This window comes from Heterocephalus glaber, unplaced genomic scaffold (genome assembly GCF_053883595.1).
Source record: "Heterocephalus glaber isolate CG9 unplaced genomic scaffold, H.glaber_assembly_v1.0 deba00000347, whole genome shotgun sequence".
Taxonomy (NCBI): domain Eukaryota; kingdom Metazoa; phylum Chordata; class Mammalia; order Rodentia; family Bathyergidae; genus Heterocephalus; species Heterocephalus glaber.
In genome coordinates, this window is record NW_028258143.1 from 23,693,355 (window position 1) to 23,712,354 (window position 19,000).

At 35.7% G+C, this 19,000-nt stretch overlaps 1 pseudogene; it reads right to left on the reverse strand.

Moving 5' to 3' along the window:
- Positions 1–18,385, reverse strand: part of LOC101700099 (L-aminoadipate-semialdehyde dehydrogenase-phosphopantetheinyl transferase-like) — a 172,195-nt pseudogene extending 153,810 nt beyond the window's left edge.
- Between the last annotated feature and the right edge of the window lie 615 nt (positions 18,386–19,000).

A 19,000-nucleotide genomic window follows, 5' to 3' on the forward strand; every position in this document is an offset into this window, starting at 1 on the left:
TGGTTAACCATGCCAACTGTGAACTGAAGATATAGAGTTGACAGCTATATTTATTATAAGACCATAGGACTCAATGATGTTCTATGTGAGAATGATTTCTTCTTGAAGCAGCAGAAAAGTCAAAGGAATTTGAGGCAAATGTGTAAAGAAGGGGATCGCTAAGAACCAGGAGATGAGGAGTCAATACCATATATGAAGGGGCTGCAAGGTCAAGATAGAAGTTGCAGATCCCAGATTTTGGAGTAGACAGAAACACATTATTAGCTCAAACAGATTTACAAAAATCAAAAGTTTTCTGAAAACCTACTTTGAGCACAATCTAGTATTTCTAGCTGAACTTTATAGATGAATGGGTGATGTTTGAATATTTGGGGGTAGCTTTTTGGAGTGAGTAAAAGAATAAATATAAGATGCAGAAAAGGCATTTGACAAAATCCAACACCCATTCATGATAAAAAAAATTACAGAAAATTGGAATAGAAGGTCTTTTTCTCAACCTGATTAAGGCTATCTATGAAAAACCAACAGCCAACATCATACTAAGTGGTCAAAAACTGAAAACTTTCATGCTAAAATCAGGAACAAGACAAGGATGCCCACTATCATCATTCCTGTTCAATATAGTTTTGGAAACATTAGCCACAGAAATTAGAAAACAGAAAGAAATAAAAGGACTAAACATAGGAAAAGAAGAAGTCAAACTGCCATTATTTGCTGATGATATGATACTTTACATAGAAGACACAAAAAACTCAGCCAAAAGACTTCTAGACTTAATTGACAGATTCAGTAGAGTAGATAGATATAAGGTCAACACTCAAAAAACAATAGTCTTCTTACACACAAATAGCAGACTCACTGAAAGAGAAATTTGGGAAACAATTCCTTTTATAATAGCATCCAAAAAAATGAAATATCTAGGAATCAACCTAACAAAGGAAGCAAAAGCCCTCTACACTGAAAACGACAGCACTCTAAAAAGGGAGATCAAGGAGGATATAAGAAAATGGAAAGATATCCCTTGTTCTTGGGTAGGAAGAACCAATATAGTGGAAATGGCCAAACTTCCAAAGCTACCATATAGATTTAATGCAATGGTGATTGAAATTCCAAAAATATACTTCGCAGAACTAGAGAAAATAATCTAATATTTCATCTGGAACCAGAAGAGACCTAGAGTAGCAAAAGCAATTCTAGGCAACAGAGACATGGCAGCAGGTATCAAAATCCCCAACTTGAAAGTATACTACAAAGTTACTGTGATAAAAACAGCATAGTACTGGCAAAGAAACAGACCTGAGGATCAGTGTAATAGATTAGAAGATTCACAAACAACTTCAGACATACTCAGCCACCTCCTCTTTGACAAAGCTGCCAACCACCTTCATTGGAGGAAAGATAGCCTATTTAATAAATGGTGTTGGAAAAACTGGATTTAAACCTGCCAAAGATTAAAACTAGACCTATACTTATCACCATGCACTAAACTAAGATCAAACTGGATTAAAAATCTAAATATTAAGACAGAAACACTAAACTTGCTGGAAGATAAGTTAGGTAGAACTCTCGAAGACATTAGTGTAGGAAAAGATTTTATGAACAAAACCTCTGTTGTCTATGAACTAGCACAAACAATAAACAAGTGGGATCTCTTCTTATTAGAAAGCTTCTGCACAGCAAGAGAAACCACCAGCAGTGTGAAGAGACAACCCACAATGTGGGAAAAAATCTTCACCTGCTCTTCCTCAGACAAAGGTCTACTAACTCGAATATATAAAGAACTGAAAAAGATCAGACCTCCCAAATTTAAAGACCTAATCTGAAAATGGGCACCTGAAATGAACAGACATTTCTCAGACAAAGAAGTAAAAGCAGCAAATAAATACATGTAAAAATGTTCAACATCACTGGTCATTTGAGAGATGTAGATGAAACCAATACTGAGATTCCACCTCACCCCACAAAGAATTACTGCTATCAATAAATCAACCAATAACAGATTCTGGCAGGGGTGTGGGGAGAAAGAAACCCTTCTTCATTGTTTGTGGGAGTGCAGACTGTTGCAACCACTGTGGAAGTCATTATGGAGATACCTCAAAGAACTAGGGCTAGAGGTCCCATTTGACCCAGCTATTCCCCTGCTGGGTATTTTCCCAAAAGAATTGAAAGAATCATACCACAGTGATATATGTGCACCCATGTTTATAGCGGCACAGTTTGTTATAGCTAAAGCTTGGAAACAGCCCAAGTGCCCATCAACTGGAAACTGGATAAAGAAGATGTGTTTTTTTTTATAAAATGGAGTACTACTCAGCCATAAAGAATGAGAAACTAGAGTCATTTATAGCTAAATGGATGCATATTGAGACCATCCTCTTAAGTGAAATAAATAGGACACACATGTGTAAATACCAAATAGTTTCTCTAGTGTGAGAAACTGAAAGTATAAATAAGGATTAAAATGATTAAAAAGAATAACTGATAATTTGAAATAGGTAAAGTTCCAAGAGTGTAGGATTAGTGGGAGGGCAAGAGGAAAGGAAAGAAAGGAAAGGAAAAAACTGGAAATGATGTCTATGTAAATAGTGATGGGTGGAGGGGGTAAAGGGCGCACAGGTAATGCGGAAAAAATAAGAACTAAGATACATCATGTACAGGTACGAGCACCCAATGAGAAATGTAAATGTATTGTATACCTAAAAGTGCCAATAAAAGAATTAATAAAAAAGAATAAATATAGTCTCCATTTGGCATGTATGAGTAAATATAAAATAAATTATAATTATAGGCATTGATCATATTTATGTGGAAAGCATTTTAAAAAATGATCAGGATCACTATGTTGTTGCATTTAAAAAATAACTAATGTTGCTGTCATTTTATTTAAAAAAAAATTCAGTTAGATTTTAGCAATTCTGTGTGCTCCTAGAAAGTCAATTTTAGTTTTGGATTGCACATTAATTTTATTTTCTGGCATAATGAAACTTCCCTGAACAATTCCACTAGTCCTAAATGTGATCTGGTCACTGAGGGTCAGAAAATTAGCATTTGACTGAAATACAAGTGTCTTAGTTACTTCTTCATTGCTAGGAAAAAATGTCCAACACCCACAAGTTAAAAGAGTAGAGCTTTATTTTGGCTCAGAGTTTGGAGAGGTTTCATTGCATGGTCAGCCGGTTCCAAGGCATGGCGACATGGCAAAGGGATGTGGGAGAGGAGAAACAGTTCATGGCATGGTAGGCAGAAAGCAGCAGCAGGGAGTCCCTATTTCCCTTTATATTCTGTCTAGGCTCTATTGGTTGGTGCCACCCACATCCAAGGTGGGGCTTCTGTCTTCAGTGAATACATTCAGCCACACCCAGAACTATGCTAAACCAATTAGTGTACTAATCCAGTACCACATACCCTTCATTCCAGTATCACACACCCATGACCCAGCCACCTCCCAAATCCACCACCTATTAACTCATGAGGCTTTCTGGGGAGATATCTAGATACAAGGCATAACAAGTCTCCCATTTGTCTTGAAAAAAGTTACAGAGAGCTTTCTGGTTTTGTTGCAACTAGTGATCATTTGGATGAAAAAAGTGTTGTGCCATCCCTAGCAGTGCCAAATTTCATCTCCTTTCCTTTACTGTACAGCTTGTTAAAGGTGAACAAGTGCCTTGGATTTCATGGTAGTATTAAGATTCACACTGGAATTACCTTGAAAGTTGGTGACTCGTAATTAATCCAGCCACTGCTAGATATTTGCATAATATTGTTTATAGAGTTGACAGTTTCTTTTTTTTTGTTGTTTTTTTTGTTACCAGGGATCGAACTCAGGTCCTTGCACTTGTGAGGCAGGAGCCGGAACCACTGAGCTAAATCCCGGGCCCTGTTTATAGAGTTGATAGAGAAATCACACTTGTCCTGCCTGGGCTGAAAATACAATTAAAGAGGAAACACGGACTTTTAAAACATGCCCATGTTAAAGGTTCTAATGTTATGTCCAGAATACAGTGGTCTTCCATATTATTGTTGTAGTTGTTGTTGTTTTTAAAAAGCTTACAGAGGAGGGATGTGTAAAGGGAGTTGACTTTAGAGTGTGCTCTGTAATGGAATTGTTAAGGAGTTTGAGTATGAAGGTCATGTGTTTCCTCTATTCTGGTAGCTTTGGAGGATACACAGGAAGAGGCTGAGCCTCCTGACAAAGGACTAAGCTCAGAGATTATTAAAATTGTGCAGGTTAAACAATGGGCCTAGTAGACATAGAGCAGAAGAAAAGGGGTCAGTGACCACCATATAGTAAATGTTATTATTTTGCTTTTTGCTGTGTTTTTGGCTCTAGAAAAGTCTAGTTCCATTCTTACATCTCTACTTTCTGCAACTCTTACATGTGTTTCTTTACTTCCTTTTGGTTAAGTGCTCCAATACTGAATGCATTGTTTCATGGAGTTTACTACTTCTTTCTAAAGATTAGAGCTTATCAATGAAATCACCCAGTCATTTCTTTGTACAATTCAGTAACCTAAAATTTTTATTTCAGAAATCCACTATTTTACCAAATCCAAGAAATAATAAACGACACCAGTTTTTCCAACGTGCTAAGGACATAAGCCTTACTTTATCCATCTCAATTTATGGTAAAACTGAAGTGTTAAAACTTCTACTTCTGGAAATGAGCTGGATTAATTGAATACAGAAAGATGTGATGTAAAAAATTTCTGGCGACCTATTGACTTATGGATTGAATGTAGAAATTGAAAATAGTTCTTGAAAAGTCTAAGCCTGGGAGCATTGCTTGGTGATGTATCTTCCCATAACTGTTTAAGTAGACAAGGTATTTTTTTTAAAAAAATCAAAATTTGAGACTATTACATTAACTTTAAAAATCACATAAAAGATAATGCTCATAGAGGCCTTGTTTCCTTTGGTGTTTTACTTAATGTGCAAATACACAACAGAGTCTATGACCCTAGGTGCTATAAGCACATGGATAAATGCTCACATTTTTGCATCTTCTGTCCCTTCTCGGTACTTGGCCCTTAGGTGGTCAATAAATTAGTATTAAAACTGTATTCACAATAGAGGTCTAATTTGGTATATTAATATGCCATAGGGGGAAAAAGCCCTTACTGATAATTTACATACTAAGAAAAGCATTCATTTAGGAACAACAAATCCCACATGTACCCATTTGTCATTTTCTGAGTTTCTACTGTGTATGGCAGGCAATAATTACTGCTGGATTCGTCTAAAATGAGTATAGCACTGTTCTCATTCTCTAGGAGTTCACAGTCTGATGGAGGTGACAACTCTATAAATTACTACAAAACAGTATGAAAGATTGTAATAGAGATGTGGAAAGACTTATAATGGGCTTGGAGGGGGCCACATTGAACCCATTTTGATCTAGAAATTAAAAAATCACATTTTTTTGCAAGATTTAGAGACAATTGCAGAGATCATAATACACAACTTTAGTCCTTTTTTCCAGAAAAGTTAAATAAAACCTTTAAAAGAAATCATAGCAGAGAGTATGAACAAAGACACTCTCTCATTTACTAGCTTGAATAAATTATCATTTCTTCAATAAGTCATTATTAAACATATCTCCTAGGGGACAGAATATATTGAACATCAGTCTACATATTTTAATACCTTACCTTCTGACTCCCCCTTATTCATCAATTCTAGCTTTCAACTCTTACTTTCCCCTTTCTTCCCCCTAAAAATATTTTCTACATTTTTAGTTACAACTGTGTATTAGAGTAGGACTGACTTTAGGAGTAAGTTCACTACTAAATGATTTGTGTTCTCAAAAGATTTCCACCCCAGACATGGTGTATATTAACATCCACCAGGTACAAGTGGTTACCTGGGGATGACCAATGGCATGGAGTGGGTGGGGAAACTATTCCAACCATTGCTTACATTGGGGTAGCACTGATTGAAATGTCATCATATTTATACCAAAAAAATAAAAACAGGTTTTAATTCCTTTTGAAATTTTTTCCATACTCCTTGCTAGATAGACAAATTCTGACTACTTTCTGTCATTTAAGGGAGGTAAAAGTGGTTTAGGCTTAGTAAATGTAGTTGTTATTGCTATGAGAGACATCCCTGCACTTTATCTAGAGACTTCAGTAGTAAAGAAAGATGGAAACAAAGTCTTTGTAAAGGGGTGGAGGGGTTGAAGGGAGGGAAGTGGAATGGGGAAAAAAATAAGGACCAAGATATATCACGTAAAGGTACAAAATCCCAATGATGAATGTCATCATATTGTATACCTAAAATGTACCAATAAACTTAATTAAAAAAAAAGAAAGTGCCATATGCTCTTGAATGAGGAATAATTCCTCTCTAATGGGACAGTGACTGTTCAGAGGAATTCAAATACAGAAGTGATGGAAGAAGAAAAGAATTTAAGAGAAATATGATTTCTAGTAGCCAGGATATTTGATTGGAGCAAACCCTCTACAGACAATAACTTTAAAATACAGAAAAATACAATATTTGAAAGCCCTTGAGAGAAAACATGGGGAAAGGAGAATGGGGTTTGTGAATTGGAGCCTAAGGCCTGAAATTTCCTCCTCTGCTCCCACCCTCCATGCCCATTTTGAATGCAGCTCAGCTGCTGAAAGCTCCTGCTTTATTGGCATACAATGGCAGAGAGTAAGGTCCAGGATGGAAGAACAATGAGGAAGTTATGGGGGAGCACCTGGGAGAGAGAGCTACAGAGTGTGAGATGCCTGATCTGCTAAAGAAAACTACCCAATTCTTAGTTGACAACATACCTATGTCTACAAGAGGCAGACATGGCAAGTGATCCTGAAAAAAATATACAACTGGGATATTGAACACCTGTGAAGAGATTCCAGTCATTTCCATCATAGGGGAGCAAGAGTCTAAAAATTGAGTTCAGCTAAGTTAACTGATGCCAAGACCCCAAAACAATAAAAACACCCCAAAATGTTATTTAACAGAATATGAGATATTCCAGACAGTTTACAAATACATCATTCATAATGTTTAGATCTAAAAACATCATTTGACATGTTAAAAACAAGGAAAATGCTATCCATGCTTAAGGGAGAAAAGAACTAGATGATAGAAACTGACCCTGAAATGACCCAGATATTACAATGTTCAGAAAATGATATTTAAAGAAACTACTGTAAGTATGTCCAAGAACATAAGGAAGTTATTCATGTAATAAACAGATGGCTAATCTCAGCAGATAAATTGAAACGACAAAGAAAAACACCAACTGGAAATGCTAAAGCTGAAAAAAAAGCACAGTAACCAGAGTATCAATATTATTGGAAGGGTTTAACAGCAGAAGAAAATAGTGAACTTTGGGAGGATCAAAGAAAATATCTAATGTAAAATATAGAAAGAAAAAAAAAGGTGAAGAAACATGATCAGAACCTGTGAGACTACCAAGAAATGTAAGATGTGTGTAACTGAGTCTCAGAGAGCCAAGGAAATATTTGAGAAGAAATGGTTGGAAACTTTCCAAACTAAGTAGAAAATATATAATTATGTTCAATTAGCTCCAAGTAAGATAAATAGAAAGATAAATGTGAAGAACAATATCAAAATGCTTAAATCTAAAGATAAGATAACCTTGAAAACAGATGGAGAAAGCTGTCCATTACACAAGGGGAGCAACAATACAGTTAGTGGCTGACAACTCCTTGGAAACACTGGGGTTTAGAGGGAAACAGGACTCTGGAATGTTAATGGGCAACACTGTCAACACAGTTCTGTATTCAGCAAAGGCGTCCTTCAAAGTCAACAGACTAAATAAAGACATTTTCAGAGAAACATAAATTGAAGAAGTTTGTTGTCAGCAGATCTACTGCGTAAAAAATGCTAAAGAAAATTCTGCTCATGTTGAAGAGAAATTATTTCCGACAGTAACTTGAATCTATGTGAGGAAAGAAATCACCAAAAGGGGCAAATATCTAAACAAATATGAAAGACTAAGGAAGGTTTCTTTTCTTAGTTTAAAAAAAATAAACCCCCAAATGTGTAGCTACTTAAGGCAATGTTTGTAACACTATAGTATGAGGCTGCAAGGTTTATAAGCATAATAAATATACTTATAGTATGACACTAAAACTTTTCTATAATTTTTATGTAAAGCAGTCAAATATTAAATCCATGTGTATTTTCTTATTCATCAAGTTTAGTGGTACATTTTAGATACACAATATGATGACATTCATCATTGGGAATTTGTACCTTTACATGATGTATTTTGGATCATATTTTTCCCCTTTCCCCTGCCCTCCCTTCAATGCCTCCACCTCTCCCTATTTACAAAGACTTTGTTTCAGTTTTTTCCTTTTCTCATATTTATTCCTTTCCCCAACCCTTCTCACTGCCTCTTCCCCTTCCCCCTTGGACTTTTTTTTCCTATTTCAAATTATCTATTATATATTTTGATCCTAATTTACACTTTCAGTTTCTCACACCAGAGAAACTATTTGGTATTTATACATGTGTGTCCTATTTATTTCACTTGAGTAGGTCCATAAAGAATGAGAAATTAGAAACAATTATAGCTAAATGGATGCACATTCAAGCCATATATTTCCTTTTTTTAATATAAATTAAAATTTCTAGTGAAATCATTTGAAAAATAATGCAAAGAGATTATAGCTAAAATGAATAAAAGAATCAACATAGAATAATAACCCATTTAATTATAATATCACATATAATAGATGACATGACATAAAATAGCATCTATAAATAAATGCACTAAAATTCCAGTAAATGAATGCAACAAGAAACAAAGTCTACAAAAAGAAAAGAATAGAATCAATATAAATGGTACAAATGGAATGGATGCAAAAATTCAGAGGGACTTTCTATAATTATGAAAAATTGTGTTCTCATTTCAAAAAAAGTGAGAAATTTCTTTAGGAAATATTAATTTTCTAGGAAAAGTGATGTTTAAACATGGATTTAATTTTTTTATTGACTTACGCTGTGAAACTTCAGTAAAATTTATTATACTCAAGAATCTTATGACAGGTTTTAAGTATGTGGTAGAGGACACTTAACCAGTACCACACACACACACACACACACACACACACACACACAAAATCAGATCTTAGTAGTATTGGAAAAATGTTACAATTATCACTACTGACATAATTTCTTGTACTAATTTTCTTCATCTTCTACTACTGTTAGAATTCACCACAAATCTTTGGTCTACCCTGTTAACTATTGTAGTATGCAGGTGTGTTTTACTTTGTGATGTGGATTCATAGCAATTTCATGGATAAGAAATATGGACACCTGGGGAACTCCCCTGGCTAACTCCAAGCCTGAAAGGTAGTCATTGCAGGTGGGCAAGTTGATGCCTGGCTTCTTGACTTGAATGTGCATGTGTCTTCACTGGGCTGTGCTGAAGCATGTGATAAGTAGGCTAAAAAAGAGAGAGAGAAGCTACCTTAAAGCTCACGGATTATGATGCAAAGCATCTGTTAGATGTAAAGAGGAATGAAGACCACTATGGGATGGGAGATGTGGCAGTATTCAGGCAGTAGTTGCCTGTGTTAGAAGAGGGCTTAAAATCAATTTGGGATAATAATCACTGAAAAACACAATGTAGGCTACAAGATCACACATGTATACACATGCAATTAACATGTATATATTTGATCTCATTCATATAAAATAACCCAGGAGTTTAAATTTATAAAATAATAAGCATAAACATTAAGAGTTCTGTGTTTAAACAGAGGGATCACCTATGTATTTGTTGTTATTTATACTTTTTAAATTTCAAAATTTCTATTGCAAACATGTATTATTTTCATTAGTAGAAACATATTTCTAAAAGAAAAAAATGAAAGCACCACTATTTCAACCGCTCCAGGAAGAAATGTAAGAGAGTAAACATAATTTCATCAAGCTTTAAAGAGTATCTCTCATAGCAACTGCTTCTGAGATTCTGATACCTTCTCTGAGGGAAACTGCTCATTAAACAATTTTCAATAATGTGGGAAAGAAATACAGCAAAGTTATTAAAGAGATGATGGCTCTCCCAGGGTACATATACCACAGGGGCCAGAAGCACTCTTTAAATATATTTTCATTTGACTACTGCTCCTGTAGACTGAATTGTATTAACATACCTAATTTTTAAAACTCCTTTTTAATGGGGGTCATTCTTCTTGCCTTGAAACTGGTTCATTTTATTACTTTGAAGACTCTGTGGAGCCTGATGATTTTACCTTCTTTTGATACTTGCAGGTAGTTTGGTTTTTGCTAAATCAAAGGATATGATCAGCATGTAATAACTTGAGGAGACTTCTAACACCTCACCTGCTCAGTGCTTGCTAACATTACACTGGTTAATTAAGCAAATTACAGATAAAGTCATAAAATACAAAGCACCTGAAACTGGCTATGCATGACAGTAACATCATATCAATGCATAGATGTCTGTCTGTCTATCTATCTATCTATCTATCTATCTATCTATCTATCTATCTATCTTCTATATCTATCATCTATTATTTAAACAATTACAGTTAATGGGGATCTCAGGAAGTCTGAAGTTTCGTAAATGAAAACCTATTATAGTGGGGTATGAGGGAGAATATCAAATCATACATTTTTAGTTATAGAAAAAGTACTTTTTCTCTATGAATGTGTATTTTGCTTATTAATCAGTTCTGCCTTAGTTGTATTCATGAGCCAAGAGTTTACACTATTTAGTTGAAAGATTGTGAAGGTATAAAACAGACATACTTGAATGAAAACACTCTTACTATTTCCTCTAGTTGTGTGGTTGAAGGCAAGTTATTCAGTCTTTCTCCAGGTTACTTTCTGGACCTGTAGAATGAAGGGTACTGTATGTGAACCATAGTGCTATGTGTGCATTTCACATGTTTTTTATTTTTAATCTGGATTCATTCCCATTTCATGGATGAAAAAATAAGGAAATTTATTGTTTTGTTTTGGGGGGTAAATGAGAGAAGACTTGTAAAGTAGAAGGCACAGGGTTTAATGTGTTATAGGATTGCAATAAATATTTTCCAGTTCTCCATTATCCTTTGACAAGGGCAATGCTCAACAGGAGAAGGAAGTCAAATCATAAATTAATGACTTTAACTTTTTAAGCATTTATTTTTCTTCTGCCTCTAAAGGTGCATTTCTTCCTCACTCTGCTGAACTTCTATCCTATATGTCAGATTCTTCTACATTGACTTTTGAACACTGATTTTTTTACTTTCCTTTAAATTTCTGCATCTCATAATTTCTGCCTTTATTTCTGATCCCATACATCATTGAATTGAAATTTTGGTTCATTTTGTTAGCCGTGGGATCAGAGCTTACGGCCTAATTTTGTAATTTATTACATGACGAGTCAAAGCAACATATTTTATATCTTCCTGTCTTAGTTTCCTTATCAGCAGATTGAAGAGGACCTTCATTAAATGCACCTTCAGGGCTAATGAAAGGATCAAATTGAATGCTATATGTGAAAAATATAAGATGCATATATAAAGGCAAAGCATCATCCAAAAGACTACTTCATGCTTCCAGTTGTCCCCTCAGAACTAATCTTTTTGAAGCATAGATCATCTCTTATTTTTTATTAATATCTAATACATACCCATTGTCATGAATTATTTTGGCCATATTGAAACATGCAGCTTCCTATCTATATACATGCTCTGTTCTTTCTAATATTTGGACTTCAATTCTTTTAGCCCAGTGAACTCCTCTTTATCCTTCCACATTCAGCATAGGTATCCCTTCCTTCTGAATGTTTTCTGCCTCTCTTAGGTGGGGTCTCCCTTCATTTCCAAGGTACTGTGTGTTTCCATCATTGTCTTTGTTATGTTTCAGTGCCTATATATGTATATATCTCCTATGGTGGACAAAGAGCCTCTTGAGAAGTAATTTATTTGTCTTTGTATTCCTGGAGGATAGTTCACACCATGTCACATAGGGTGCTCAATGACTATTTTTTGAATGAGTAAGTGAAGAAATTTGTGGCAGAAAGATTCTGGAGGAGCTGAATGCTACTTTTGGGTAACATTCATGCCAGACCAAGAAAATGTCTGATTGACAATGGATGTGATCAGAATTAAATTATCCAATGCACTGTCAATATTTAGCTTATTTATTTATACTTCAATTGCTGCCATGTTTCAAATTCTTAAATTTAACAAAAGATATGTAAACAGCTCATGGTTTAACAATCAAAATGATCTTTGGAAATTTAGACACAAAGGATATAGTTTCCATATTTTGGTCACTAGCTTATGTAATTACAAATACCATAATGATTCAAATATCACTGTATTTGTATGCATGCAGTGGCTGATCTATAAAGCATATAGCATTTTGAAATATTGATCTCTTCAGAGCCAGCAAGTAAGAGATATTAGTGTAACCTGGGATTCCATTTGTAAATGTGGGATCAGAGTCAGAGAAGTGGAAAATTGGAATAGACCAAAATTCCTGTGAAGTGGAAAGTACAGCTGGTGGTAGTGCTAAAGAAGGAGAATAACAAATAAGGTGAGCATTATTTTAAAAGCTGACTTAACTATCAAATGGGAAAGGAGCAGTCAAATGAATAGGCTTTCACTGTGTTAGCTTCCTGTGCCTCCAGGTTGGTTCTGTGGACTTAAATTCAGCACAACAGCTGGAAAAGGCAAACTGGAATTGATTTGGAAGGAAGAAAAATGGCATCCTATAGGGTTCTATTACTCTGTCAAGCAAGTAAATGGAAAAATGACTTCAGAAAGAAAGTGATTACAGTTAGGAAAAAGAGAAAAAAACTTAACAGAACATTTTTCTAAAATTCAGAATGTTACCTAACAGGGACCTTATACATTTCCTTCAATATTATTTTCAATATAAACTCCTTATAGATTTTTACTTTTGTGTTCACCTGCAGAACTGATCTGCTCTTCTTTCATTGTTGAATTCTTTGGAATATTCTGTAAAAATGCTTTGGACACTTTTCCTCATGTTTTTGTCTATTTCCTCTGCTTTGGGCAGGGAGCAGTGTGTGTGTGTGTGTGTGTGTGTGTGTGTGTGTGTGTGTGTCTAGAGACAGAGTACCTGGCACATTACCTGGCACACAGGGACACTCCTTGAACACATTTTAACCAAGAGGCTGGTGAATACATCAAGGAGGAATTTATAAATATATAGTTTATATTGTACCCATTGGACCCACAAAGAATCTCTATACAAGGCTTTGTTCCTCTTTCTCAGATGGGACTTCCTGCTTGGTTGCAGGGAAAAGGTAAAATCCCAATACCTTTGTTATTAAGAAAGAGAAAATGTACTAGATAAAAGATGGAAAGAAACCAATTTATGCCAATAAGAGTAGAGAACAAATACTTTGTGTAATAGCAATAAAATTAGGTTTCTTATTAGCTCCTTAGCTGTCCTCTCCTTAGCTCTTCCTTTACAAGGCTAGGGTCTGCCATTTTCCTAAAATCAAGCCACAAAGAATCATCTGAAAGATTTTAAGGAAATAGCTTGCCATGAAGTGGTACAGACAGTACTAGTCACCAAATATTTCACTTACTTGTCTGCATTTCACAGTTGTCTTTCAGGAGAGGGCCATGAGGCTGCTGTTGATCAATGAACTCTTGATAGCTTCGCTGTGTCTCCGTGCTAAAGCAGCCCAGGCCTTTGAGTATAGCCGAATCCGACCAGACCTCTTGGACACAGAGCATAAAGCAGAATTAAATTTGTGTGTCAAGTAGCATTGATTTTGAGATGTTTTCTGTGGCAGCAGAAACTAGGCTATTCTGGCAAATTTCCATCACTTTACACATTTTGTCACTTCTCTTGCATATTTTTTTAGCTATACTTCTCTCCGACAATTGAATGTCATGTTTTCTACATCTTCTATTGTGTTACAGATTTATTATTTTTAAAATATTTTTGTCATTTTTAGGGGTTTGGAATGAAGAAGGCTGCAGATACTTTTGCTCAGGCAGCAATTTTGATGAGATCTCAGAATATGTATGTTTGGGATATATTTATGAATAGTGGGTTCACAAGGTTTTGTGTGATGGAAAGGAAGCTGCTTGAAATATGGTCCCATCCTTGGAAGGAGACTTCCCAATATGAAGAGACTGTTTTTCCTGTGACATCAATAGTACTACCTACACTCAGCAGACAATTGATTTGTTGATGTATGTTGATTCAGCAAAACTTTCACATACTTAGGATATTCTTACCTGTGTACCTGCTAGATGCTATAATAAGGGGTGAAAAGGAAGAATAAAAGAGAATTATAAAATAGTTTCCACTTTCAAAACAAAAGAAATATGACTATTATATTTTTGTTTTAATGAAGAAAAATACTGATGCAGTTAAAGCATTGATGTAACAAAGAAGGAATTCTTCCACCGAGGCTCAAACGCATGGTTAAATGTGAAGACACTGCTTTGACAGTGTTGGAAACCTACCATCTTGTCTCTTAATCACTGTTGTAATCCTGTAGACAATTGTTCTTAGAAAGTGCTTCTTTCCTCTACTGAGTGTTAAGTTCATAACTCAGAGTAGAAAAAATAAGATTTCTCAGAGGACTGTGATTTGTACATAAACTTGAAGAATATGATGCAAGGAAAGGGTCAAAAAAACATACAATGCTTTGAGAAGAACGATTAGAATGGAAATACTACCCAGGTGGACTATAGTGAGTGGATATATGTTAGAAAATGATAGAGGTGCTGCAGATTGTGGTGGGACTTCTTATTTTCTAATTGGAAAGATAGCTTTTCATTAGTTGACCTTTTTAATTGCTTATATTTGTGCCTTCACTACTGCCAATTTTGTAGTTCTTTCATGGTGTTTGAAATGCAAGAATATTTCAATTTTTACCAAAATATCCGTTTTTTAGTCATTTCAGTATCCATGCAAAGCCACTAACTCATTTTCTAAACATCCCTCTCTCTCATCACCTGTCCCTTATCCTCTTTTCCGTTACTCTGCTTCTGACTGGGGTGCAGCAGAGTAATGTCTGTGGGGATTGCTTACATTCAGGATGGCACCTAACAAGATGTTTGTCCTCTCGTGTCTGTATCCACCCTTCTGTTACTCCACATGTATTAAATGTATCAGAAGTAGGGCAGGTGTTATAGATAGACAGAAGAACAGTGTATTCTGTCTCTGAAGTACTCATAGTGAAATAGACTTGAAATATTCTGGACAACAGAGGGACCATGATTTAGGACTAAGAAAAGTAGTTGATTTAACTCTTAATAGCTGAAGTGAAATACATTCCAGAATTTTGTTTGTCAATGGATCTCTGTTTTTTGACTTGGGTACAGCTAAACTATTTTCTTTTGGGTTAGTCTGCCTAAAATAGACTCAACATCTGCTGCTAGGAGTACTTAACTCAGCCACACATTACACAAAACAAGAGTCATGGTACAATGACTCACTGAAGGAATTTGGGAGTGTTGCTACCAAAAAGAAAAAGAAAGAATATAAAGAGTCCAGAACTAGAAAATACCTTTACTTGTCATGAGTCTATTTCAACCAAATTTTTAGAAGCCATAGAAGAGACCACTAGCTCATGGATAGAGAAAACTAGAAGCAAACTGGAATGATCCTGAGAAGGGAGCTGGTTTGTGGAGGCATGACACATAATCCATGTGACATTACTGTTTAAAATGTTAATGGAAATCTTAGCAGATCTTGCAATTGCTGCCACTCCTCTCCGAGATAACCTAAAATCTAGGGCTCAGTTTCCAGAACTATAGACTGAGGCTAATGATATCTACTTAAATGATGATATCTACTTATCATTACTTAAGTAATGATATCTACTTCTGTACTGGTGGTGGGAGCAGTCTTGACAGAGATGTGGTGATGGATTTTGGAGCATAGTGCCTGGGTTCTTGGTTCGTTATGTGCCTGGTAGTTAGAAGTTTGCGAGGTTCATTCTTTGTCACCTCTCCTGTGGCAAATATGAGTTTTTAAAAATGGGCACATTTTCAGAGCAAAACTAAGCAGCAGGTAGCCTTGGTGGTAAATGACCTAGATGAAAGAAATTCAGCTATATTGTTCTTTCTAAAGAAAAAATAAAATCTTTCTCAGACTTTGGGACAGAGTGGAAAGGTGGTCGGTAAACAGCCTCATCTCTGTATGTATTTAGTGACCCTGAGGAGCAACAATTTTATTGTGGGAATAGCCTTCTTAGCATTGCTCTAATCCCAATCAAGCCATGAGAATCATTGAGCTCCATATGCCTTTATCAAAGACTGTATATGATACTAAGAATTTAGAATTAGCTTATTACATGATAAATTTGGATGATAATCCAAGTAATAATTTATTTAAAAATTAGACTTGTGACACTTTTGCATTTCTTTCAAGATTTTTTCCCTCAGAAAAATACATTTTAATGAGATTGCATCAACTGTTACTTGTAGTGAAAGGTTTTAATGGAAAGATATTCTAGTAAATACTGTATCTAAGAAGACTAAAGGGAACAGAAAACATAGATTTATATATCTATAATATCAGTTACAGACTTACATAAAATAAGCAATAATAATGTCATAATGAGAATGGAAAGTTCCACTGACACATGCCATTAGGAACAACTCAGCATTAAAATACAACTAACAACAATCCAATTAAGTCCAGTATTTCCTCTGTGGTTTAGGGTTTCTTGTTTGAAGCATTCCATGGTTCCATACAGTCTTTCATATTTGCTCTGACCAGCATTAAAGCCATGGCGTACTTTCATTTACAATTTTATTGATAATGCAGTATAACATGTTTTCAAGACATAATGGGTATGTATTTGGAGAATGAGTGAATTATTAAATCACAGAGTTTGAATATTTCCCTAAAATCATTATGTCAGTGAGTCAGTTTATTGAGCTTTGTAAGAAGTTGTAATGTGCAGTATTGAAATGAGAAGAAAGGGGCACTAGTCCAACCACATCCCTGTGACATCAGCTAAATGTTTAATCACACAACACCTGAGAACCTTGATCAGTTCCTTTAGGTTTAAACTTTTTTTTACACTTATACACTGGGGACAGATCAGTCAACCAAAGGATGTGTGGGATCCAGTTATCTGTACTGTCCTGTGTGTAGCAAAGGGAAATGGGAGGGAGGGGGTTAGATATAGGTAGAAGGAGAGACTGGGAAGGGTTAAGTGCTGGCATTGGTACTGAAACCAACTCTTTTTGCTAAATTTCTAAACTGAACTAGCAGATTAAAGAGAAACTTAATTTTGGTATGTTAAGTAACTGTGCTCATCTGATTCATGCATATTTCTATGAGAATTCTGTGAGCCATGGCTACCTTTCAGGCACCATTTCAGACCCTGGCAATATGAAGGTGAGAAAGATATTGTTCCTGCTCTAAGTTTGGCACAGCCTATGGTGGAAAACACATAAATCAATGAAAAAATGGCAAGCGAACAATCACTGAGATGAAAGAGAACAAAGTAGCGAAGTTGGTGATTTTCACTGGGCAAGGGTGTCTTGTAATGCTGAGGGCATTATAGATGAAGGTAGGAGCTGGTCAAGTACAAAGGGGAGATCTGGAGAAGCCAGATGTATTGAGCAGCTTCTAGTAGCACAGCTTGGCTGGAGAAATACTATAATGAGAAATGACACTGCAGAAATTGGTAAGGGACAGTTATGGTGTTCTCTAATGGCTTATTAAGGAGTTTAGACTTCATTTTATAAGCTCTGGGAAAAGTTTAAAAGGTAAGATATAAATATGGTCATGATTTTACATTATACAAGTGCCCTAGATGAGGAAGGATCTGATAGCATGTGTGCAATTGGAGGTGAGATTTGAGGGAGATACTGTAAGAGTAGTAACAATAATATTTACTGAGCTCTTAGTATGTGCAAGACATATTTCATGGATGAACTGATTTAATCCTTATCCTAACTCTGAATGGTGGTTACTATTAGTATTGATGCCAGCTTATTGAAGACAGACAAATATTTGCGGAGGTTGAATCACTTGTCCAAGGTGTAAGAGAAATGGCAGGTTCTTTCTCACTGCTTGGTTCTTCCCCAAAGATGAAGGCATATGGCTGGTGTGAACATGACAAAGCAGCAGCAGAGGGAATGAAGACAGGGCCTGCTGGTAAGAAGATGGAATCCAAGAAAGCTAATTCAGTGGATGCAATCATTTCTTCCTTATGTGTAAATATGCTTGGTCTTCCAGTCTGATTGGCCAGAGCTCCAAATTCACTGAATTTGAAGACTATTTTTATGCTACTTACAAATTTAAATTTATAGTGGAATAATCCATAAGCTCTGTTGAAAGCAATAGTACTCTTGCCTATTGAAGTCCAAGAGCAAACCAACATGAAGCCTTTTAAGTCGGCACGGGTGACAGCTCTCTTCTGCATCCCCCACGTTCAACAATGGCTTGTGTTTATTTCTATCTTAATATTCACTTTACTGGAGTAGAATGAACTGGTTGTGCTCTGTATCTTTTTCCAAATTTATGACTTGAGGGCAAGGATCATTCTCGAGTTCAGTTCAGTTTCCCAAATATATGGACATTCTGGGACTAGGTGTTATTTCAGGCTCTGGCAGTAAGCATAAGTTCTGGCCAGACAGCCAGACCGAAGAATGCTGCCATATCACACTCAATGTCAGTGCAGCAGAGAACCTTCATGATGGTGTCTGTGTAGTAATGGAAGAATTAGAACAAATGATATAGACTGTGTCATATGTAGTTTGGGAGAAAGGAGAATTTGTGTAGATTTTCCAGGGAAGTTGAAAATGGAGTTAAGGGTTTTAACATACATTTTTTATTATTATTCAAGTACAATGAGGCCAATGGGTCAGGAGAAGATTGGCATTTAAATAATTGTTGCTTACAGATCTGAAGAAGAGAAGCTACATCATCCTTCATAGGGCCACTTCTAGAAGCACCAGAGGTGTCAGGAAGCAGAATGACCCATATGCCTTTATCATGACTTCTGTGGTAAAGAATGAGTGAGCACAATCAACAGGCT